At 36.7% G+C, this 25,670-nt stretch overlaps 2 protein-coding genes across 4 annotated transcripts in view; one reads left to right on the top strand and one right to left on the bottom strand.

Annotated features, from left to right (window-relative positions):
• The window catches only part of CMSS1 (cms1 ribosomal small subunit homolog), a 382,805-nt gene that overhangs the window by 326,292 nt on the left and 30,843 nt on the right, over positions 1-25,670 (bottom strand). The gene's annotated exons all lie outside the window — the stretch shown is intronic.
• The window catches only part of LOC132012270 (filamin A-interacting protein 1-like), a 49,536-nt gene that overhangs the window by 550 nt on the left and 23,316 nt on the right, over positions 1-25,670 (top strand). The window lies entirely within an intron of this gene.

A 25,670-nucleotide genomic window follows, 5' to 3' on the forward strand; every position in this document is an offset into this window, starting at 1 on the left:
GGTAGTGGATTTATTAGAGCCTATTCTCACCCCCTCCCCCTTTGTGAATTTGCATATAAAAGACTAGAAATCACTGTTAGAAATAATATCCTGAAATTAGGATGAATGTAACATAAAAAGCTAAGCGCTTTTTAAGCTTCAAAAAAATCCTACGAACTCTAATCTGTCTTAAAAAGCATTTGTCACTCTGAACATGGACGTAACTCTCATAATTTTGAGTTCCAACTTTTTATTTCAATCAGTGGATAATGACAAACTGCACTGAAAATTAAAGATAATGCTAGTTTCTCTAGAGTAATATTTTGGACAATAGTTTGTTATGTAGAAATGCTCATTTAAAAGGTAAAGTCTGTAGAAGAATTTTGGTGATCAGTGGCATTCTGAACTTTAAGTTATATCTAAACCCTGAACAGGCTATTTGCTATAAATGAACACTTAACCATATGATATTGAACACCTGGATGAACATCTGCATATTTTACTTTACTTTTCAGAATAAAAATTAGCAGAAGAGTTAATGAAGAAAATATACTATGTCACATTAAAACACTGGAATAGGAGATGAAAAAATCATTTATCATCAAACTTTATTTGCTCTAAACATATACTGTAAAATAAAACTTAAGAAATGTATCACAATTATTTCCCTTTTTAAATAGCCTCTTTATTTTATTTGTCACTTGAAACAGCATTTTCTATATGCCCCAAATTTGGAATTTATCTGTGTTTCTAGTAATTCCTGTGGTTGAGTATTTTAAAACATATAATATTGGTGCCTATTACTTCTGCTTCATAGGAGTTTTGTGTTTGCTAATTTTGTTTGGAGCAATGCAAGATTTTGGTTTCGGTATTCTAAAACAAAAATTGTATGTTATTTGGTCTGAAGATAGGCTATATAAACTGCAGGTTAGTACAGAAAAGGAGGATTTCCCTAAAACTGTTATTTCAAATCTAGGGAAGCCTACCATAATGAGAAGAAAGAGTGGCCAACACCCAGGTCACTGTAAAGTACGTAATATGCAACACAAAGTTGCTTATTTGATATAGGCTGTAATTGGAAATGGAAAAATTCTTGCTTTGGTAAAAAGGTATTCCACTCTTTGGAACTTATGGAAGAGGAGGGAAACAAAACCCACCAATTATTGTTTCAGTTATACCCAGAGTGCCATCTGTACCATAAACTATAGCTCAACTGGTGAAAATCATAACCTCTATTAAATCTTTAACAGCTGTGTTTCCCAGGGTCTGCACTTTATTGTTTTAAATAGGCAAGCATAATTTTTTTTAAATCTTTAAGTGACACACTTCAATATTCCACACTTTCTTTCCATTTATTAACTATAAAGCATGGCTTAAAGAACAAATCACCCATTAAGACCCTTTTAAAACTGAAAGTTAAACAAAATTTATCATGGATACATTATCACACAGTGGGCTCTCTGAATAAGCATTAGTCCTTTGGACAATCTATATGATAGAAAAAAACGTTTTAGTAGAATGAATATAAATTTTTATGTTTCCAAATGAAGCACATAGTAATTTTATGCTTAATAAATTCATTTGTCCTTTTATGGCAATTAAACTTCAATGTGAAGCAATGGTATTTTTGTGCTATTTTCCTAATGCTGTGAAGAAGTCTATAGAAAGAGCCAACATGAAAACACAAATCAAGCTCTGAACTTCTTAGTTTTCAAGTCCAGTTGCAATTCCCATAAATTTACTTTCTCAAAAGGCTGTGAATTTTGTTTTAGGGTTCTTTGCTGCTCCTTCCCTCCCCGCCCCCCAAAATTAACTGGTAATAAATGGATTTTGAGGTGAAAAGTGAAAATGGAAAGAAAACCAAGAATAAAATCCCTTTTTTTCCCTCTTAGGTCATGTTCTGTCTATATCTAATGTTTCAGAGCAACGTGAATGCTTTTACAAGGTGAATAGAAAAAATACAGCCTTCTCTTTAAGGGGAAAAGGAAGGGAGGCAGGAAGAGAACTATTTATAAAAACTGGATATTGTGGAATAATAACCAGAAGATGTAAAGCAATATTAATCTCAACCTGCTTCACGTACTGAAATCTGTTGTTCACATAGTTGGTCACTATATTAGAAAACATTTGACACATCTTACCTTATCCTCTTGAGTATATCATTAATTTTAAATGGTTTTTGAAGTTTATTTGTCTTTGACTACGAATGTAGATTCAATGTAATCTATTGGCTACTTTCTGTAAATTATGTTTTAAATAAAGATTTAAAGATGAAGAGACGCTGCATAAGCGGCTAGCATCACACACTTTAAAAGAAATATTTCTGTGGCTGCTTCTGCCATCACTATAATATCTATAGGCCCACCAACTCAATCACTTACATTTAATATGGGCTTATCAGTTTCTTCCTCGAATGGTAGGTGCACTAATTCCTAAAGGCACATCCCAACACTGTTGTAAGCCCTCCTACAGCCTTCTTTTTCTTAAAAAGCAGAGTTGAGATGATCTCTCCCTGGCTTTCTTCTGTACTAATACTACCTCTGATTGGGAAAGCTGAGCAAAACAAAAGTGGAAAAAACTCTCCAAGGAAAGTCCCCTGGTTCTTTCTCAGATATGGGAGAAACATTCCCTTTTCATGCTTGTTCTCTCAGATGCTTTAGCAAATTAAGATAGGACAGGAGCAGTTTTAATTCTGAGCCCCCAAACAGAGAATGACACATTAACAGTGTTCTATCTCCAGTCTGACCATCTCACATTGCTACTCCCTACTGGTTCTAAAATCAGATTAACTCTTAAACAGACAATTACTATTTTTAAACGATAAACATGAGGAATGCTGTGTGTGTGTGTGTGTGTGTGTGTGTGTGTGTGTGTTATGGGGGATAAGGAATTATGTAAAGCATTAGGTATGTAAGTGTACCATTAGGTCAGGTTAAGGTGTAGCCAAACCCAACTTCTTGATTTTTGTTATAACTTCTGATTCTAGCCTAAAGGACAGTTTTAGCAGTAAAAAAGAACATAAACACTCAACTCCACAGATGTGAGTTTGAGAAGAAACTTCTTAAGTTTTTCTATAAGGACAATGGGATCCCCAGGCCCCAGAGAATGTACACACACTCTTTCTGTCTCTCTCTCTGGCAAGGAATGTCCACAGAGCTTTATAGCTAGAAGAAGCCTGCCATCTGATCCAAATGCCTCACCTTACAAAAGAAACTGATGTTCACAGTGTGACTTGGCTCAGAGAGTTACTCAGAAGCAGAGCCAGGGCCCCCTGCATTCTTGAGCTACAGCCTTTGCTTTCTCCTTAAATTAGTTCTAGAAAGAGATGAGGGACGAAGCCCCAGAAAAAGCGTTGGCACTGGAGGTGTTAATTTGGATATAAAACCAATTTTAAAAAAAGGCAGAAAGGTTCAAAGTATTGTTAATAAGTATAAGCAGTAAGAAGGCAAGGGGAAAGAAGGGAGGTGAAAACCAGTAGAGTTCAATTAAGCTATTACAATGGAAGGGAAGTGATAAAAGGAAGACAAAGAAGACAAAGAAAACAAATAACTCCACCTAAAGGTCCTGGGGGTGTGGGGCACAAAGCTCACTCTGCTTAGAAGCTGAGTGACTTCCCAGAAAGAATGTATGCTCTGTGTCAAAGATATTCAGGTCTGAACCACAACTTGATAACTGACTTCGATCAGCATCTTCCAAGTAAGCATTCTGCACTCTTCATACCTCCCCAGCTAGCAGGTTCCCTTTAAAACAGCCTCCTCAGGAACTGCAGACTAACTAATGAAGGTTATAAGCTGTAACTAGAAACCAGATTACCTTTTACAAAGTATACACTTTGATTGTGAAGTTTTCGTGGGTAGTTCAGTGACTCTGCTAGGTTTTACAAAAAAGGAGTGATTTTTCTGTAGTTTCAGTTAGCTAATTCCAATGTCAATCTTTGAAGCCAGCAGAGGGCTTGTAACTCTTCTTCAGCAGCAAAGATTTACTGAGTATCTTTCAGGTACTGTGCTAAGCACAAGGCAGGACAACAGGCCCAGCAACTAATTTCTCCATACACCATAACATGTCACTACCCCAAGTTCACCTACTAACACTCACAGGCATGTCTAAGAAGCTCTTGCACAATGCTCCTGTACCTGTTTTTTTTTTTTTTAATGGACTGAAAAAGTGACATAAGAAAGACAGGTCAGCTATACATAAAAATTAAGTGAAGGTGAACAATGTGGGACTCCTAAAGAAAAAACAAAATCAATCAGAACAGAGTCAGTCTTCAAGCTTGCTTGTATATTTACTGATGATACCAAATTGGCATGGACAAATAGTGTTATCTCTGTGGTTAGACTAAAGAGTAGAATAATGGTTCATAAATCCAAGTTCCATTCTTTTTGTCTCTACCATAGCCTTGGCTCCCACAAACCCCCAAAAGGAAACACTCATCCAGCATAAGCGTATCTCAATACTGGGGAAGGATAGAATAAGGAGCAGTAATCACTAAGGGTATTCTCTTTAACTGGAACCGAAGACTATATAAAAATACAAGCTACTGGTCATATCACTACAGAAAAATTAGCCAAAGAAAATGGGAGGACTCTGAGGGGAAAAAGTCCACTCTTAAGCACAGAGAAAAGATTAACAAAACTGCAGTATTTGAGCCTGTGAGAGCACCAAATCACTGCACCAAGAACAGCCTCAAAGATGAGGTCAGCCCTTCAAGATGAGTGGCTCAGAAAGAAGCAAATCTGCCAGACTTACTATATCTCATGGCCTACCAGTCTTGGAACAAAAGTTTAAAGGTGAACTAAGTTTTTCTCCCTCTTTTATTTTTATTTTTTTTTTAAGATTTTATTTATTTATTTGACAGAGAGAAATTACAAGTACACTGAGAGGCAGGCAGAGAGAGAGAGAGAAGGAAGCAGGCTCCCTGCTGAGCAGAGAGCCCGACGCGGCACTCGATCCCAGGACCCTGAGATCATGACCTGAGCCGAAGGCAGCGGCTTAACCCACTGAGCCACCCAGCCGCCCCTTTTCTCCCTCTTTTAAAAATTCTTTCTTAATAAAATTTTTTAAGTGAACCAAAACAAAAAACAAATATTTGAGCAGAAATCAGAGAAGGAATGTGAAAGAGTCATCACATTTGGGCTGACAAGACTTAAGTGACTGCTGCTATTATATGTGAAGAAAAGGAGGTACTTTTTGGCCTAGAAGCTTGAGAAGGGCAGAGAAAGTTCTTTCTTGCTAAAAACAAAGGGCCATGTAGTGAGATGCTGTTCATGTTCCTTAGCCTTAGTTTGTTAGTCTGTTAATTGGGAATGGAAGAGGAGGTAAATCACTCTGTGGAGTTTTGTGAGAAGTAATTTGTTGTGACTAAAGGGAAGATTATTTTTTAAACATAATATTGATTCATTTATTATCAAGATAGTTAAACACCTGTGTTACTAAAAGAAATTTTTTTACTTACTAAAGAGTAATTTTTTACTTACTAAAAAGAAAATTTTTGAGGTTGCATATTATCCTTTAGGTTTTCATGGAACTAGATAAATGGGGCATACAGATCTTTCAGTGAAAGGTGAGAAAAATTTCTTGTCAAGTGATTTGGGGTTCCATTCAATTCCCCTAAAATTATGCTTCACAAGATTCTTCTTACAATTCCGTAAAATTCACTGGGCTTGGTAAAGATGCAAAGAATCACAAGCAAAGTTAAGATTCTTTGGGGGCCTTCCCTCATCTAGACTTTATTTAAATTTGTCTCCAAGTGAATTCCTCATTTTACTAAAGGGTTGTCCTTCCTCAGAAGTGACAGGAACAAGAGGAACAAATCTTTACTTCTTCTTCTGCTCTAACAAGGGCAAATTCTGAGTTATGCTTCCCTAAGAAAATGGTTCTTCTGAACTCTCAATCATTTGGTCATCAAGTACATACTGAATGCAAACCTATGTTGGGGATACAGAGGTACCAAGTCCTTCACAGAGCCTGGAGTTAGTACAAGAGCAAAACTAATACCCCAAAACAAATTAGAACGTGATATAAAACAATATAAAGTATTTGTGTCACAAAACTTGTAAGGGCTTTGGGGACTCAGAAAGGGGGCATCAGCCAGACAAGTTAGGGAACAAACATTCAAAGAAAAGATAGGAACTGAAATGTAAATGGAAGGTATTGAATGGAGCATTCCAAAAAGGACAGCAGATATATTCCTTGGAAGTCTACCATGGAAAGGGAATCCAAGGTTAAATTTAAAAAAAAAAAAAAAAAAAGGCTGAAACCAGGATCCGAACATCCAAACTATGATTTTTAAATCCAGTATATGGCCTTCAGACCAACCTGGACTTAAGTAGAGAGGACGCCATCTCCTTAAAGTGAAGATTAAACGTGACAATAAAGCACTTGGCACAGTGCAGGACCCAGAGTAGACACTCAATAAATGGTACCCATGATTCTTCTAGTTATACCAGTCTGCCCACAAGGATGGTGCTCCATCATCATGTAGGCTATAGATAGGGTTCCATCAGGTTGAGGCACAAGGGGCTGCCTGAGCACAAAGAGAAGGTGCTTTGTAGGATGCAGTCTGGAAGAGCTCATGTTCTCTTATACCCAGCCATAAAGTGAAGTAAAGGGTTAAGCCTTCTGGAGAGAATCCATGTGTCTAGTGCCTAACCTCAGCTACTCTGAAAAGTGAGGTTATCTTTTATTCTGATTTCCCTGCTAGAAGGGAATCCCTCTTATGAGAAACCCACATGAACCTTCTAAAGGGTGTTTAGTCACCTGAAATAAGAAACAAGTTGCTGAGTAGTTAAATGACCAAAAAGCAAAAGGCTTATTAAAAGCTAGCCTAGGATCTCCCTGTTTTACTTCAAAAGTCCTACCATGTCTGGGAGGCACACAAATAAAACAAATGGGTAAGACAAACCTTACAACATGGGCTGAAGAGCCTATATCATCACATCCTAGCCACAGACAATAAATCCTAATAGTCTAACTATTAGGACTCTTAAGTACGTCTTCCTAGGTGTTAATTTTTTAGTTTTAGCGTACTTTCAAATTTAGCATAACATTTTAAGTGTCAGACACTGAAAAGATTTATTTCTTTACTTTCATAGCATACTTAGATAACCTTGAATGACAGTACTTGACATATAAAGAACGAAAAATAAATCTGAATCCCATGAAATTCCAATTAAGGTCCCATGTAGTTATGAACCATTTGGACCTTGATAAGTCAGAAAATCTCTTCTGATGAAACAAAATACACATTTTTTAACATATGAATTTGCACACAATGCCGTACAAAAAAGAAAGGAGGAAAGGAGTTTAAAGGTTGGTGGGGTTTTTATTCTGTGGAACTGATATCTGAGCATCATTAAAGGCTTTGTAAACCTTACAGATCGAATTATATAGCTTTCCCAATGTTGTAGCTGAGGTGATAGGCAGATAAGATAAGGCAGAGTCATAGAGCTAAGTCAGTAGCACATTTTGGTCTAGCATTCCCTGTACATTAGAAACACAGCTCTTCTGAAGGTGGCTTTTCTGTTGTTTGAAAATTGGGGTTTGCTTTTCTCTTTGTTTTTATTTGTGAACAAGTGAACTTTGAAAATGAAATCAGTATTTTCAAAAACACTTTTTTCAATTACTGCAAATCTGAAATAGTTTGACCTTTCTTAAAATTCAAATCACAAGGTCAGATATGGACAGAGTATCAATGAATGGGTATTCATATAGCATATATACAAGGTTTATGACATTCTTTTTTTTAATTCCGCCACTAACAGATTTCTCACAGGGATAAACTAAATGGATGAAATTTGCTGAGGAGCAAAATCAGTAGCAGACCTAAAGCCGGGGGAAGCAGAGTGTAAAGTCACTGCTTTCACCTCTAGCAGGTCTGTTGCTAACCACTGTAGTATCTTGATTGAATTGCCTCTTACTACATAAGATTAATATTCTCTAGAACACATTCATCTGAAAAGAACGCAACTTAAAGAGATAATAGGATCAAACTCTGTGTTCATGGATTCTGTCTTCTCAATACTCGGGAATGGTAGGAAAGGAAAATCTAACCCAAATGCTTAGAACTGTCAGTTGGGGAAAATTAAACAAGGCTTAGATGGCCAAAATAACTTTAGTTTTTACAATGCACACAGGGGATGCAAAACACAGACCACACACACACACACATACACAGACACACACAGTCATTTACATTTCAAGGGATTCTAGATTAAAATGTTCCCACCTGTCTGTAATTAAGCTTTACATACAGCCCATGCTCTAGCTCTTTAAAACATCATGGACAGGGGCGCCTGGGTGGCTCAGTGGGTTAAGCCTCTGCCTTCGGTGCAGATCATGGTCTCAGGGTCCTGGGATCAAGCCCCCATCTCATCGGGCTCTCTGCTCAGCAGAGAGCCTACTTCCCCCTCTCTCTCTGCCTTCTTGTGCTCTCTCTCTCTCTCTGTCAAATAAATAAATAAAATCTTAAAAAAAAAAAATCATGGAGAGAAACCAGTCACCCTCATGAACTAGAAAAAGTGGGTGAGGGGAGATGGAGGATGTTCACTGTGGTTCATGATCTAATTGTTTGCTCAGGAGGAAGCCAAGCCAAGCATCACCTTCATCCTCCAATTGCCCTGACCTGTTACTACTATTTGGTGCTATCAAATGTTCATAGTTCCTTTGCTCCTTATTTTCTGATCTACTATAGCTAAAATGGAAGGTGTGGGGTGGAATTCTCTAGGGATCAAAATGTTTCACATTTTACTCTTGTGGCTCCTATGTAGCCTGTTTATCATGGCAAACTGTGTGACTCAGTAGTCACAATAAAATATAAGCCTCCGTTGTTGTGGTTTCTAAATTTCTGAAGTTTTAATTTCCCACTAACAAGTTAGGAAACGTTTGGTTTCCCAAGCATACCACGTTAGCCACTGCCTCTGTAAAGGCAGCCAGACTACAAGGAGGTGAAAACCAGTGAACTCATCCATTCTGGCACAAGGCTGCTCTCTGCTTTGGCCTTTTATGTTAAATCTGACAAACTGAACACCAGTGAATTAACGTATGAAAGCCAAAGAAGAGAGGAAAGCCTTTTTTTTTTCCCCCCTTAAAGACTTACAGGAACTAGAGGCTTAAAAAAAATATTTTTTGGCTCAGAGTAAGATTTGAAAAGGATATAATCTTTGTAACTTTTTAAAAGAGAGAAAATACAAGAAAGAAAAGCAACCTACCGAAGAATAAGTGTTTAGAGAAAGGAATTATACTAACCTTCCAAAACACCTATTTGCTATAGCTGAATGAAAATAACCCATGATCTGGGAAGAGAAAAAAAAAGGGGACTAATGGAGATTTTAAAAGTTCTGCAGCTGTATCAGAATGCTCTTCTAAAGAATCCATGTCTGTTTACCTCAATCCACACATAAGAAACAACCAAATATATATGAATTCTGAACAATAAGAGAAATACCTATAAACATTCTTAAAAAGATAAAGCAAATGCACCCACACTTTTAAGGGTATATGGTATTATGCCCTTGAAGTTTGCCTGAGAAAAAGGCTGCCTGTTAAAAATATTTTCCGAGAACTTTAAGTTCCTTGAAATGTTCAACGGAAATGGTATTTATGACAAACCCTCCTCCTCTGGGGAACATGAGATATTTTTACTGGCAAAGTCACAATTTTTTAAACCATCCAAAAATATTTATGAATTTATGCCAAGTGATTGAACTTGCTTTATTTTTACAGTAATTAAGAGAATATTTATTAATGTCTCATCATCAAGGCTCAAAGTAATCATGAACCTATACAGAAATACTGTGACAAAACAAGATTTTAAGTGGCAGTGATTTTCTATACCTTTGACAGACAGACTGTTACAACACAATTACTGACTAGAGAGGCTGGGACGTAATATATATGCAATAGGAGCTGTGGATGTATGTCTTGGTGATGAGAAACAGTATTTGTTAAAAAAAAAAAAACTGTACTGGCATTCTGGTTCTGCCAATTAACCAGCAGAACCTTTGGCAAATTATCTAACTTCTGAGCCTCAGTTGCTTTTTTTGTGAAATGAGGACAATTAACACTTGCCTTCTATGATTGTTTCCAGGACTAGCATGGTACATGGCATATAATAATTGCTTAATAAACAGTAACTTACTCATTCACTGTAGAGGGAAGTAACTACTTATGATGTGTCTACTGCTTATAGTTACAGCCTTAATCCTTAACACAGTATTCAGTTCAAAAGCAGAATAGGTATTTGTTCAAATATTTATTGAATACCAATTAAGTACCAAGTATTGTTCCTGAACTAAAAAAATAGCATTGAATAAAACTGACAGTAACTGACTAGTTATTGAGTAAAGCATACACACACACACACACACACCCCTACCCACTTGCATTAAGTTTACATTCTAATAGGAGAGCCAGCCAATTAAATAAGTAAAATATAGTATAGATGGTACTAGATGAGATGAGGGAGTTGGGTGGATCCTTGGGGAAGTAACCAGTACATAAAACACAGGCCCTGTTGTGTTCAAGGAACAAGGAAGGTGGTGTGCCTGGAGCAGAGTGAGCAAAGACAGGAGTCAAGAAGCCAAGGTGGGGTGTGGGTGTACAGGAATGAACAAATGAACACTAAAAACATGGGATGGGAGAAAGAGGAAACTCTTTCAAGGTCAGTACTCTTGGCTTTCTAGCATGTAGTCTGATTTAAGTGTGAAGAACACAAGCTTTATAGTCAGTGTTCTTTGGTAATTATTTAACCTGTCTAAATTCTAGTTTTTTTGGTTAGTACCCTCATCTATAAAATGGAAGTAATACTTCATAGCATTGTTATAAGGATTAAGTAAGATCAAGTGGCAAAGAGTAGACCTTTAATCACTTGTCTTGTTCTATAAGCTAAATCCTACACTGGATAGTAGTTGGGAATTGGAGTCTTCCAGTTTCCAGTTCCAGGGTTACCATGATAATGGCCTTGCATGCTATGCAATCTGCCTGGGCCTCAGTTTCTCAACTAAGAAGATACAGATGCTACACACAGACATTTTAAAGACAGATATACAGTAATCAAGGTGCTGTTGTAAAAATTATAATAAAATAATACTACTATTACAATTTATCTTAAAATTATCTTTTATATGAACTTTCTTTTATTTTAAAAGTTTTAAAACAGCAAAAGTATATGATTCCCTCTATATTATTTGATTTTAAAAAGCCTACAAATTTTATTTCTTTAGCATGAAGTTGTGAGGATTTTATTTAGCAGTGATGCTGATTTTTATTCCTTTTTCCTACCCCTGCTTAAGAATCTTGATGTAATGGAAAGATCTCTAAGAAAATGTTGAACTGCAAAAATCAATGTGATAGAGGAACAGTTACAGAATGCTATTTCTTGTATAAAGAAGAATAAGAATCTTTATTTATATTTGCTTGTTTACTCATATAAAAACATTCTAGAAATACCTATAAGAGAAAATACGTACAGTGGTTATAGGTTCAGAAAGGGGTATGGGCAGATGAAGGATGAGGTGAGAGAAAGATACAATTTACCTTTTAATATACATAGTTTTAAACACGTATTATATATTTAAGAATGCCAATCTACCATCCAAAACTGAAGTTCAGACTTGGTTAGAGTTAAAACTGAGCAAATTAATTATAAAGTTAATTATATAATAATATGAAAACCTCAAACAACTTGCTTCTCAGACAATTCGGGTGTTCTTCAACCTATTACTTTATATAAAGTAATATATATATATATATATATATATATATATATATTTTTATGAATTGCTCAACAAAAAACATTATAAAGCATCCTCAGTAGTCTCTCCACATTTTTCACGAGAGAAACTATACCTGGCAGGAAGCAGCATATACAGAAAAAGACTGTTCCCTCCAGGTCGGCACCAAGTAGTCAGCCCACACTGTCTCTGAGTACCCAAGTAGACAAGTCTAAGAGTATCTGATCCCAGCAAAGAAGGTCATGTTCAAACTCCAGGAATGAAGAACAGGGGTAAGATGAGCAGAACATTAGATGGGTTTGGAAAGGTGAGCTACTAGCATCCACTGTAATATGCTGGCATTTCACTGAATGATGCACATTCATGACATTATTCTTTACCATGAAGGGAGAAGAGCTGTGGCATAGATCTGTAAACCAAAGAGAAATGGAAAATACTGGCTAATCCCACATACACTTGAGCAGCAGATTATGAAAAGCACTGTGAATATCAGAGACAACTAACAAAGATCTAATAAAAGTTTCCCAAAAAATTACCTATGCCCTAAAATGGTCATTCTCCACTAAAAATGACTTTTGTCCCCAGGTTTTTTGCAATGTTGGGGGACATCTTTTGGCTGTGACAACTGAGTTGGGGATTACTGGGTTATTCCAGCATTGAGTAGGTAGAGGCTAGGGATGTTGTTAAATATCCTACAATGTATAGGACAGCCCCCATAACAAAGAATTATTCAGACCAAAATGTCAGTGGTGTCAAGGCTGAGAAATCCTGGCCTAAAATGACAGTCAATGTGCTAACTATGTATGTGGCTGAAAAGATCCATCAATGGCCTGAAAATAAATCACGGTAAACAGATTAGGTAATCATATCTTTCACTCTAGTATGCATTCTGACTCTCTCCCCTAGGTGACTCCTACTTTAGTCCAGACCATTGTAGCTGAGGTACTCTTCTATTTTGCCTCACCAAGACAGTTTCTTACTTCTAATAGCTGATACACATTGTGACAGGTAGAATGCTAGGAGCTTTTATATGGATTGTTTTACTTAATCCTCAGAACAACACTAATATGAGGGAGTCTCCAGTATTATCCCCATTCTACAGATAAAGTGAGATTCATAGAAGTTAAATTGCTTTCTCAGTCGTACTAGATAGAAGCAGGAAAGCCAAGATTCAACTCTGGCTTGAAAAATGAACCCCAGAATCTGAATTTCTCCTTCTGGCACTACCCTACGTCCCTTCTATTGCCTCTTTTCCACTGATGCTGCATCACTGGCAAGTATACTTGCTCCCTGTCAGGTATCCTGCCTGTCTCTTTCTACTCTGCTACCTGGCAGTGTTTACTGCCATCTACTGCTAGAGCAGTAGAGAGGACATGAGCCCTATCCTAAAGAAGGCTACCTTGGGGCAAAAGGCTAAGATTTAGAACACAAATCAGAAAGAGTACAAAATCAACCACAGAAAGAGGGAGGAAGGAGTGGAAAGAATGATAAAGTGTTAGGAACAAGCCCAATATTATCACCACCATCACCAACTTAAACTTAAAGGCAGCTATGTATGCTGTGTCCCAGACAAGGCACTGTGAATAATACAGGAGCAAACTCATATCTGTGGCAACCCAAGGCATCACCTGCTAGGTAGTTTTTTGAATGCTTCTCTGTAGAGAGAGAGAAAGCAGCAAAAGGAAGCCATCATGGCTGTCGTTAGCCCAGGTAGGCCTTAAAAGATCAGGGAGATGTCCACCTAAAACTCAGTCAGCTAATGACCTGAAGTCTCAATCTGATGAAAGACTGGGCTAGGGATTTTTTTGGATGTGTATGTTTTTGTTTTGTTTTTGGCATAGTAGCAATCGAAATGAAAAGTCTGAAAAAGAGAAAATGTTAAAATAGTGATCTGAGGGATCTTTTTCAAATAATTAAGAACCTCATTCAGAGTATGTAAGGGGGTAAGAACACAAAAAGAAGAATAAGCTCCTTAGTGTAGCAGTGTATTCGCAGTTTTTTCAAAGCTCCTTCTTTATAGCTGTAACATATTCAAAGCAAGGCAAAAAAAAATCCATTTGGGTAGATATTTTTATTAATATGAAAATTAAAATGGGGGGTGGAGAGGCATCAGATCAATGGTGTTAAATGAACATACATCATCCAATGGTTCTTTCTACAGAAAGCTCCTTAACTGACAATAGAGCACTAAAGAGATAACACATAAATCAGTTTCTAAGTAATTAGAACAGATTATATGTGCTATCTCTATCATCACTTCCATGTTCTGATTTCCTCTCTCAGGCCTAAACTGAGCACTTTTCAAGTCCGCACCTGGCCCTTTGATTGGGCGTGGAGTCTTTTCTAACCCAGATTCTATGGTCTCAAAATGAAAATACTCTCCTTATAGCCTTACTCTCAAAGCTCTGTGCCTGTGAGCTCTCAATGTGGCCTTTTTCTGGTCTGAAACCACACCTTTCAGCAATTTTTCTTTCTAGGGACATTGGGTCCCACTCAGTGTCTTTGTTTTTTTTCCCTGTTTTTAAGAAAGAGTGAGATTTGCCCCAACCCCTGTCCCTCTGTCCAATTTGAGGGTTTCACAGGCTCCTGTAAGGATCCTGTTTTTCTGCTAAAGGCTCACAAGCTCCTTATAATTAACAGGTCATTTGACTATTTTCACCTTACTATTTCACTTCCTGTAATCCCTGGGGATACAAACAAAATTGTTCAGATAATGCAAAGTCCTGACTCACGGTGCCCCATTTTTACAATATATTCCTCTGACACCAGCTAAAACCTCCTCTGTCACTTCATGCCCCAATTCTTGTTTCACAATGAAGGAAAGCAGTAACTCAGCTTGCTGGATCTGGACCCATTTATGGTGTCTCTAAATGATCTCAGTGATGATGACAGGATCTTCAATAATAAGGATATAAAGCAGACACAGATGTACACTCATACTCAGCTAGCAGATGCCAAAAAAAGTGTTACTGTTCTTCTAGATCTTGCTGACCAAGTCAAATGAATGGAGCATTACATTATGACTATGGTATGCTGTAGCTGTAATTTTTTAAAGAACTTCTGACTTGTGAGAGAAATAAAAGGAAGTAGCATACATTGAATAAAAAAGACTGGTCATAGCTATTTTTATGAGTGCTCCTAAAAATCAGACTAAACAGTGAAAAGTCCCATTGAAAAAGGGAGTAGAGCAAAGAAACATAAATTACAAGCCTGATTATCAAGAACCTATCTCAGCCTAAGGAAGCTTTCCAAAAAATTGCATATAATTACTCTGCAAACTGTTTAGAGCTCTGTGGTTATTTAACTATGAATGTAGCTGCTATCAATGCAATGTGACAATTAAAATTATATACTAATAAGAGTTGCTGAAAGACATGGTAGAATATAATCATAACCACACTATTAAAGTCTAGCCATGAGAGCAGATACAAAAATGAATAAATCAGCATAATGTACATAGTTTCTGCTTTAGTGATTAACATTTAAGTCAGGAAGAAAACATAATGTATTAAACTAGTTCTGAAAGAATAAAAGCAAATATAGAAACCGAGGCCCATCAAAGTGAAGTTACACACTTAGGACTAGAATGAACAATATTTCATATATCCTAAGAAAAGATCAAATAGAATTTGGTATATCACACCATGTGTTTGTTGATGGGAAACTACTATAAGGTATAACCAGAGCTATGAAAAGTATACAGGTTTCCAGGTTTTGACAGAAAAAGGGAAACTGACAAATAACAAGCATGTTATCTTGCACATGGTAGGTCATCACTGTAACAGCTTCATAAAGATCTGAAATTAATTAAATGTCAGCTGACTTGCATAGCACTGTGGATCGATGCATTTTAAAAACCAGGCAATTCAGTGGTTTCCATGACCTTATATCAAATTATGGTTTCAAACAAAACACAGTGTTTTAGGGAGACAGTTTTGTCATTTAGGATTTTTCTAAGAACTGAGAGAGAGGTATTGAAGGCAGAGGATCTTCTATCTATCCAAGGTAGGGAACAAACAACTAATTTTATTAATGATGGAAACACTGGAGCAGTGACTAGGTCTGTGAATCTGGATGAAGTGAAGGGCTCACTCACTGCAGAAGCTGACAACCCAAACTAGAGGCTTTTCCAGAGAAAGACGTAATTGTCATTTATGCTTCAACTGTCTATCCTCGAGAGAAATGGTTCTCAAAGTGTGGTCCCTTTCAAGAGCTCTGCAAGTTCAAAGTTATTTTTACAGTAACACTATCTTTTTCACTCTCATTCTCTTACAAGTGTACAAGGAGTTTTCCAGAGACTACATGATGTTTTGTGATGTCACTGTTCTGACAGGTTACAGAATGTATGAAAAAGAACTGAGACCAGCTGTCCTCAGTTAAGCCAGACACTGGAATTTGCAGAAACAGGAAACAATGCAACACTTCCCACTTAGTTTTTTGGTTTGAAAAAGTTATTTTTCATAAAACATGTTGGTATACATTGGGTTATTATTTTTAATGAATAAATACACAAACATTAAAAAAATCTTAGTCTGAGTTTCTAATATAGTCAATATTGAAAAATATAAATCATATAATAAAAGCTCTTTAGAGTCATCAATAATTTTTAAAAGTATAAATGAGTCATGAGACCAAGAAGTTTGAGAACTACTGCTCTGGAATCTTTACTGAATTGCACTGGAACTATCTGCTCATTCTTCCCCGACAGCCTACAGATGCTTTGAGAACAGGAATGAACCCTCCCCTGTTCATCTCAGTATAGCTCCAGTACTAACTACAGTCCTTTGTTGTTTGCAAATTAAATGAACAAGTCTTGCCATATTCATAACATCAAAAACTTAAATTCAAGATCCAGATAATAAATACAGTGGAGTACGTATCTCCTAAAAATGACAGGTGAGAAGGTAAGCAGACTCTGAGGTTGTTCTCTACTTACTTCTTCAGCTAACAGAAGCAACATAATGCCATTAATGGCTTGTGGAATTGGTTTTATTTCTTTTTTTTTTTAATTTTTTATTTTTAATAAACATATATATATTTTTTTAAAGATTTTATTTATTTGTGAGAGAGAGAGAGAGCGCACAGGCAGACAGAGTGGCAGAGGGAGAAGCAGGCTCCCTGCGGAGCAAGGAGCCCGATGCGGGACTCCATCCCAGGACGCTGGGATGAGCCGAAGGCAGCCGCTTAACCAACTGAGCCACCCAGGCGTCCCACATATTCTCCCCAATGTCCATAATCCCACCCCCTTCTCCCAAACCCCCTCCCCCCAGCAACCCTCAGTTTGTTTTGTGAGATTAAGAGTCACTTATGGTTTGTTGGTTTTATTTCTTGATAATCACCGTACATTTATTTATATGGGCCAGGTGTCAAAAAAAAAAAAAAAAAAACAACTGGAAAAGAATCTGGAAAAATAGAAACAATTGATATATTAGGGTGGTCAGATTATAGATGAATATTTCCTTTCCAATTTCATTTACTGTTGCTGATTAATGTTACTTGTGTAATATATTTGTCCAGCAGAGCTCTGGACTCTAACGAAAAAATAAAAGAAGTGCTCCTTTGTTTGCAGAGATGAAATAACCAAAGGAGAGTGAGGGGCTTGAGGTGGACATTTATCACCAATCTCTCTTGTCAACCAAGCAAGCACATACAGTTCTAATGCAGGAATCTGAAAGAAGAGATGTTGCAAAAGTCTTAATTCTTTCTGAAAACACCAATGGGAAAACCATTTATACCTCATTTTCTTAAACACTTGAAACCATGCACAGAGTAAACACTACAGCATCTTCTTTTAAAAAAGGAATAAAATTATTCAGGGCAATACTACAATATTTCCAGAGGAAGGTATATTTGTTCATTCCTTCATTCATTCAAAAAACACTCATTTGGGTAAACAAATAAAACAAACACTTCATACCCTTCACATGTAAGGGGCTTTGTGGCAGACATATTTGTAGAAGAAACAAATGAATCAGACATGTGCCCAATTCTTAAGAGGCTTATATTTTAGTAGGGTTCATTGTAATGCAGATAAGACAAAATCAAAAGTGTTAAAAATTATAAATTATAATGGGTATCAACATTAGAACATTTTAGACAAACCATCTGTTTCATATGTGTTATCAATAATACTTCATTTGGTGTCTCACATAGAGGAGACAAGATATAGTCACACATGTGTGCTGACATATGTGTATGTAAATAAAAACTAAAAAGACCCTCTGAATGTGTAATTTGTAATAAAGAACCAACCTTATGGTTAGTACCAAAGAACATTCAAGATGACAGATGTGATATTTTTTAAAAAACAAGGAACTGGTATTGCACATAACAACAGTGATAAACCACAATAAGTTTTAACAGTTCTAAGCCATAACAGAAACTCTAAAGAAAAGCTGTAATGAGACACTGCTTTAAGCTAGTTTGGATTTAACTACCTCCATTTGTGTCCATAAAACCAGCTTCCACAACCTGTTTTTATTGGACAGGATTCGGTGACTATTCCTATAATCCTGTGCTATCAGTACTTGAACATGAATGTAAGTACTCCAAGACAATAATCTTCGAGACTGGGGTACACCTACCCTGAGGGTACACAAAGACTTTCCAAAGAAAGTGTCTGTGCTCCCAGCTCTGCACCAATCCTTTCAAAACAGTCTTCCAACTTAAAATTTTACCAAATGCATCTTCCTGGGCTGGAAACTTATCTGGAGCACACCGCAGACACAGGGACAACTACAGAAAGACTTACGCCTCAGAGTCCCATGAAAGCAGCACAGCAACAGCTTCAGAACCACTGGGGGAAGCAGTGCTTGTTTCTTTCTCTGGGAACAACTCAGGGCAAGCTGCTGTGCCTTATCCCTTTTAGGAGTAAAATGGTGACCAAAGAGATACGTATTTACACATTTACCTAAGTTGAGAAATGAAGTCAGACTATTCCTGAATATCTGATTTAGGTGACTGGTTTGCCAAGGGTGACGTTTTAGATTTTAGATTATATGGCAAATGTTAATATATATCTTCTGCAGTTATTTAAACCTTGAGTACAAATTTGTAGATGGCAGCTTTAAAATGTGTTTTTTTTTTTTAATTTTTAAAGATTTTATTTATTTATTTGACAGAGAGAGAGAGAGAGAGATCACAAGTAGGCAGGGAGGCAGGCAGAGAGAGAGAGGGAAGCAGGCTCTCCGCTGAGCAGAGACCTTGATGTGGGGCTTGATCCCAGGACCCTGAGACCATGACCTGAGCTGAAGGCAGAGGCTTAATTCACTGAGCCACCCAGGTGCCCCTAAAATGTGTTTTTAAAAGTCATTTTAGAATAAACTATCAGAAAATCCTTTTAGAACTATCAGAAAGATCAATTAAGGAAATAGTCCCATTTTATAATAGCAACAAAATGAATAAAATGAAAAAAATACTTAGAAATAAATCTAACCAAGGAGGTAAAAAAAAAATCTGCAGTGAAAAATGTGAAACACTGATTAAATAAACTGAAGAAGACATGGAAATAAATAAATGGAAATAAATGGAAAAATATTCCATGTTCACAGATTATAAGGATTAGTATTACTTTACAAAGCAATCTACAGATTCAAGGTAATCTCTATCAAAATCTCTATGGCATTTTTCACAGAAAAAAAAAAAAATCCTAAAATATGTATGTAAACAAAAAGACCCTGAATAGCCAAAGCAATCTTGAGAAAGAAAAACAAAACTGGGAGCATCATGAACACTGATTTCAACTATATCACAAAACTACAGCAAATAAAACAGTACAGTACTTGCATAAAAAGTAGACACAGACATCAATGGAACAGAAAAGAGGATCGAGAAAAAAAAACCTAATATGGCCAATTAAATTTTAACAAAGGAGCCAAGAATACACAGCAGGGAAAGGACCTCTTCAAAAAATGGTTCTGAAAAAACTGGATATTCACATATATAAGATTAAACTGGACCACTATTTTATATAACACACAAAAATCAACTGGAAATGGATTAAAGATTTGAATGTAAGACCTGAAACTATAAAACTCCTAGAAGAAAATAGTGGGTAATCTCCTCCCTATCGGTCTTAGCAATGTTTTTTGAATTTTATGCCAAGAGAAAGGAAATGAAAGACCTGTACTCCAAAACTATAAAAGATTGATAGAAGAAATAGAAGATGACACAAAAAATGGAAAGAGATAACCAATATTGTTAAAAAGTCCGTACTGAGACACTTGGGTGGCTCCATCAGTTAAGCATCTGCATTTGGCTCAGGTCACAATCCCAGGTTCTGGGATCAAGTCCTGCCTATCAGGCTCCTTGTTCAGTCAGGAGCTTCTTTCTCTTTCTGCTTGCCTCTCCCTTGCTTGTGCTAGCATTTTCTCTCTCTCTTTGACAAATAAATAAATAAATTCTTTACAACAACAAAAAAAAGTTCGTACAGCCCAAAGCAATCTACAGATTTAATGCAATCCCTACCAAACACCAACACTTTTCACAGAATTAATACCACAATTTGTATGGAGTCACAAAAGACCCTGACCAGCCACAGCAATCTCGAGAAGTAACAATAGAGCTGGAGGTATCACAATCCCAGATTCCAAGATCTACTACAAAGCTATAGTAATCAAAACAGTATGACACTGGCACAAAAACAGATACACAGATCAGTGGAACAGAATAGGCCAAGAAATAAACCCATACTTACATATGGTCAGTTAATCTATGACAAAGGAGGCAAGAATACATAATGGAAAAAAGAGTCTCTTCAATAAATGGTGCTGGGAAAACTGGACAACTTATGCAAAAGAATGAGATTGGACCATTCTTTTATACCATACACAAAAATGGAACTCAAAATGGATTAAAGACCTAAATGTGAGACATGAAACCATAAAACTCCTAGAAGAAAACATGGGTAGTAATTTCTCTGACATCAGCCATAAAACATTTTTCTAGATATGTCTCCTCGGGCAAGGGAAGAAAAGAGAAAAATAAACATTGAAACTCTGTCAAATAAAAAGCTTCTATACAGCAAGGAAAACTGTCAACAAAACAAAAAGGAAACCTATGGAATGGGAGAAGATACTTGCAAATGATATTTCCAATAAGGGGTTAATATCTAAAACATATAAGGAACTCATACAACTCAACAGCAAAAAAAACCCCAAATATATTAAAAAATGGGCAAGGAACCTGAACAGACATTTTCCCAAAGAAGACATACATATAGCTAGCAGGTATATGAAAAGGTGCTCGACCTCACTAGTCATCAGGGAAATGAAAATGAAATATCACCTCACATCTTATCTACTGTCAAAAAGATAAGAGGTAACAAGTGTTAGCAAGGATGTGAAGAAAAGGGAACTCCTGTACACTGTTGGTGGGAATGTAAATGGAACCATGGAATGCAATATGGAGGTTCTTCAAGAAATCTTTAAAAACTACCCTTATGATCTAGCAATCCCACTTTTGGGTATATATCCTGAAAGGTAATGAAATCACCATCTCTGAAGAGATATCTCAACTCTCATGTTCACTGCAGCATTATTCACAATAGCCAAAGTATGGAAACAGCTGAAGTGTCTGACAATAGATGAAGAGATAAAGAAAATGTGATGAGATGGAATATTATTCAGCTTTAAAAAAAGAAAGAAATCCTGCTATTTGCAACAGCAAAGAGAATCTGGAGGGCCCTACACTAACTGAAATAAGCCAGACAGAGAAAGACAAATATTGCATGGTATCACTTACATGGGGATCTTAAAAAAAAAAAAAAAAAAAAAAAAGCTGATCTTTATATAAACAGAAAGTAGAGAGGTGGTTGCCAGGATGGGGGCGGGGGCAGAAAACAGGAAGAAGGTGGTAAAAGGGTATAAACTTTTAGTTATAAAGATGAATAAGTTCTGTGGATCTAATATATAACATGGTGACTACAGCTGATAATCCTGTATTGTATAAGTGAAATTTGTTAAGAGAGTAGAACTTCAGCATTCTCACACACACAAAAAGTGAATATGTGAGGTGATGAATATGTTAACTTGGAATCCTTTCACAATATATACACGTATATATGTATATGTGTGTGTGTATATATATATATATCAAATCATGTTATAGAATTTATATATTTTATAGTTTTGTCAATTATACCTCAATAAGCTGAGAAAAGGTAGATAATATTTGCTAAATGAAGTGCTATGACTACACTATATATGAACAAACTAGTTGTATATAATAAAATTATTTTAGGAGATAGAAGAGCAAACATTTAGAAACCACTGCCCTATGAGATATGAACTAAAGAGAATTCAAACACAATGATTAAGATAATTTTTCTTTGGGTTGATAGTTTCTCCAACACAGAGAATGTTTCTTGAAAAAAACAGTGTATGTGGACCAGGGTGAGGTAATAGTTTGTGTTCTTTCCTGGAGAGATAGTGTGGCATTGGGCTTTATACCTTCCTGACATTCCTGAGCTTCAATTTTCATGGTGATCCAAATGAACCTTAAACTGTGAGAAGCACTGGTAAAGAAGAGGCCATTTGTAGGAAAGATATAATCACCAGATATATAAGCAACTCAGGTGGGAACTTTTTGATGCACCTGCTTAACTAAAGCTGAGTAAGGCAAAATAATGAAGAGTTTAACCCTAATGATAGACTGACATATATAAATGTCCCTAAGCACACAACTCACTGTCCTCAACTAGGGATTTTGTTGCCCCAGGAAGCACTGGGCAACGAAAGTCCAGAAACATTTTTGGTTGTCACAAATGGGGAGAGGAAGGCTACTACTGGCATCTAGTGAGTTGATACCAAAGATGCTGCTAAACATCTTAAAATGCACAGCACAGCCCCCACAACAAAAAATCATTTGACTCAAAATGCCAATAGTGCTGACTATAGAAAAACCCTAGCATAGATTATGCAAACATCCCTACTTAAAGGTGTGCTAACTGGAATTGTTCATGAAAAAAGGAGCAATAATTTGACTACACAGCTCTGAGGGGATGAATTTTATATCTGGGCATTCTGCATCTCAGGGTCTATGCAGCTTTCAAGACTATGTGTACCTTGGCTAAAAGCTCTCAAAATCATTTTTCTGCTATTTCTAGCAAACTCAAGAGTCAATGATAATCTGTATTAGCATATAAAATCAGTCAGGATCACTGCCTAAAACCTGTTACTATGTGAAGCAAAATAATGGAGACAGAAAATTAAGGTACTATTTCATTTAAAACCTAATCCAACTGAAGAAGAAAGCAGGTATAGGGCCCTTAACTCCATACCCTCCTTAGCAAAAGACACCAATAGTCTATACCTTCATTTTCCACGTCCACAATCCCTTGTTTGCAATTTCAAAAAGCTAATAACTATGCAATATTTTTCTAAATTGTGGATGCACTTCTTACCTGAACTCATCATTTGGCAGCAAAGTCTGAATAGAGGCGAGGCTATTCATTATCTTAATTACCCCACTTAGTGTAACTATTCACAGGGTTCACTGCAGAAGTATTCAGAGGTTTGCTTAGGAGGTGGCGCCACAGGATTTGCTGGAGCTGTATATATGATAGATGCTCCTTACTGCCCTTCTAAAATTTGAAAAGCTGTAACTTTGAAAACATTTGGCTTCAAAAGTTTTATATACATGATTTATGGACCTCAAATGACTAAAATCCAGTCAACAGCAAATATTTGCTGAAAGTATTCATATACATTTGAAGAAAGAAAAGACACGCACATACACAAATCCCTACATTAGTAATTAGCAGTATGACAATCAGTTTATTTAGGGCACTGTGTAAAAGTCAGGCTTGCAGCTTCAAATCCTACAAAGTCCTGCTAACTCTGCATAGAAATGCCTTTCTTCAAGTCCATAAACTAACCTCAAACTCAAATTCAGCCTTCTTGGTAAAAAGCAAGAACAGTGAATGATTTAGGGTAAGCCCCTTGACTATACCAGAAGTGCTAGCTCCTGAGTTGATGGTTGGGAGTATAACTCTTTCTGCATATAAACTCTTACTTCCCTCCCAGACAGGCCTTACCTGACCAGCCTGTTGACTGTCTTATGGTGTGCTCATGGGACTGGCCCACAGAAATAGCAGGTTGTTAGGAAATAAGTAATAAGGAATTACTGAGAGCAAATGTACTAAAATTGTCAGTTTTATATGCCTACCTTATAGGATGGGGGATTGGGAACAAAAGGGGATGCCAGCTGATTTCCAGAAACCATCAAAAAGATACTTGGCCTTGGAACCATGGTGGAAAAAGATGCATCATGCTTGTTGCCAAAAACAGTGAACGCAATAGAAACAATTCAAACTTCTTCATCATCTTTTTTTTGCCAGTTATAGCTCTGCCAAGGCTCACTAATCACCATTCAGTTCTTATGCTTTTTTCATTACACTGTCAAATAATCTTCCCTCTTTTATATCCTAAGAAAATACATGTCCTTCTCCTGAAAATGAAATAGCACATTGTATTATTCAATAAGTTGAAAACAAATCCTGAAAAGTTTTTGTGAAACTGTTCTCTAATAAAACTCTAAGAACTATGATGTAAAGCATGGAAAATATTTTACTGCAGTTATACTCAGTACATTGTTAATTATTCTAATGCTAAGGTAGGAGGAAGAAGCACTTTGCCAAAATTTTTATAACTTTCACCACCAAAGCAGTTTGCCTGTGGACGTATCTACCAGTGCGTTGTGAAGTCTCATGACCATTCAGGAAGGAGGTGCCATCTTTCTCTTCTCAGGTGTCTCAAATAGGGAGTGGGAAAGGGCCAGAGGCCACAGGCAAACCTCCTTCTAAGACTGTGGATGAGATCATCATCAACCCCACCCCAGCATCCAGCTCAGCTTCTTAAGAATTTCACAGGCTCCAGCCCTCAGACCAGCCTCCTATCAGGTTCTCAAAACAGGAAAAAAATAAGTGGATCATCCCCACAAAAAAAAAAAAGGGGGGGGGGGGAATTCTTACATTATACTATTATTTTAAACATGTTCCTGTTATGTAGTGTAATCAAGGGAAAGAGCAGATTAGGATCTCAAGAATGACTTTTCCAAGAAGACTCTTCTAAATTAGTTTCCTTTTAAAATGTCCTTACAAATCCTTAAACAATTTTCAAAAAGAAAGTTTTATGGCAAGGATTAAACATATACATTACATAATTAACTCATTCCTAATAGAAAAGATAGAGTAAAATATTGTGAGCTCTCTGTGCTTTATCAGAAAACAAACTTTTCACCATGACAAGTCCTTTAGTTCAGTTCTTCAGGGATTCCACTCTATTTTAGCTTCTGTATAAAAGTACTGCAAAGCTGTAATTACATTCTCTGTAATCAGCCCATTCCCAGTGTAATCAAGAGTGCCACAAATTTCAAGTTATGATCTCATTGCTGAGGAGGAAAATGTGTGGAAGAGACAATTTATACTACATGTAAAATGACATTGTGTTACGCCAACAAATTTAAAACATTAAAGAAAAAAGTAATATTATAACAGAATCATCATTTACAAGGGAACTATTATGTTCCTGATAGTTTTTTTTTTTTTTAAGATTTTACTGATTTATTTGACAGGCAGAGAGAGATCACAAGTAGGCAGAGAGGCAGGCAGAGAGAGAGGAGGAAGCAGGCTCCCTGTTGAGCAGAGAGCCTGACGTGGAACTCGATCCCAGGACCCTGAGATCATGACCTGAGCCGAAGTCAGAGGCTTAACCCACTGAGCCACCCAGGCGCCCCCTGACAGTTTTTCTTCCATCATTTCTACCATCTGACCAATCAACTCTTTCCTATTAAACCCTGTACTCTTGCCGTAAGGTATGACAACTCAACCCCTTCAGATGCCTTTCAATTCCCTTCATTCAACTGCCAGTCACTATGGGGATAAAGATATATGTGAGGTGAATGGTTCCTGGCACAATGTTATGCTAATGCAAACCATATTTTAATTGGCAGAAAGGTCCA

This window comes from Mustela nigripes, chromosome 2, assembly GCF_022355385.1.
Source record: "Mustela nigripes isolate SB6536 chromosome 2, MUSNIG.SB6536, whole genome shotgun sequence".
In the NCBI taxonomy this organism is placed as follows: domain Eukaryota; kingdom Metazoa; phylum Chordata; class Mammalia; order Carnivora; family Mustelidae; genus Mustela; species Mustela nigripes.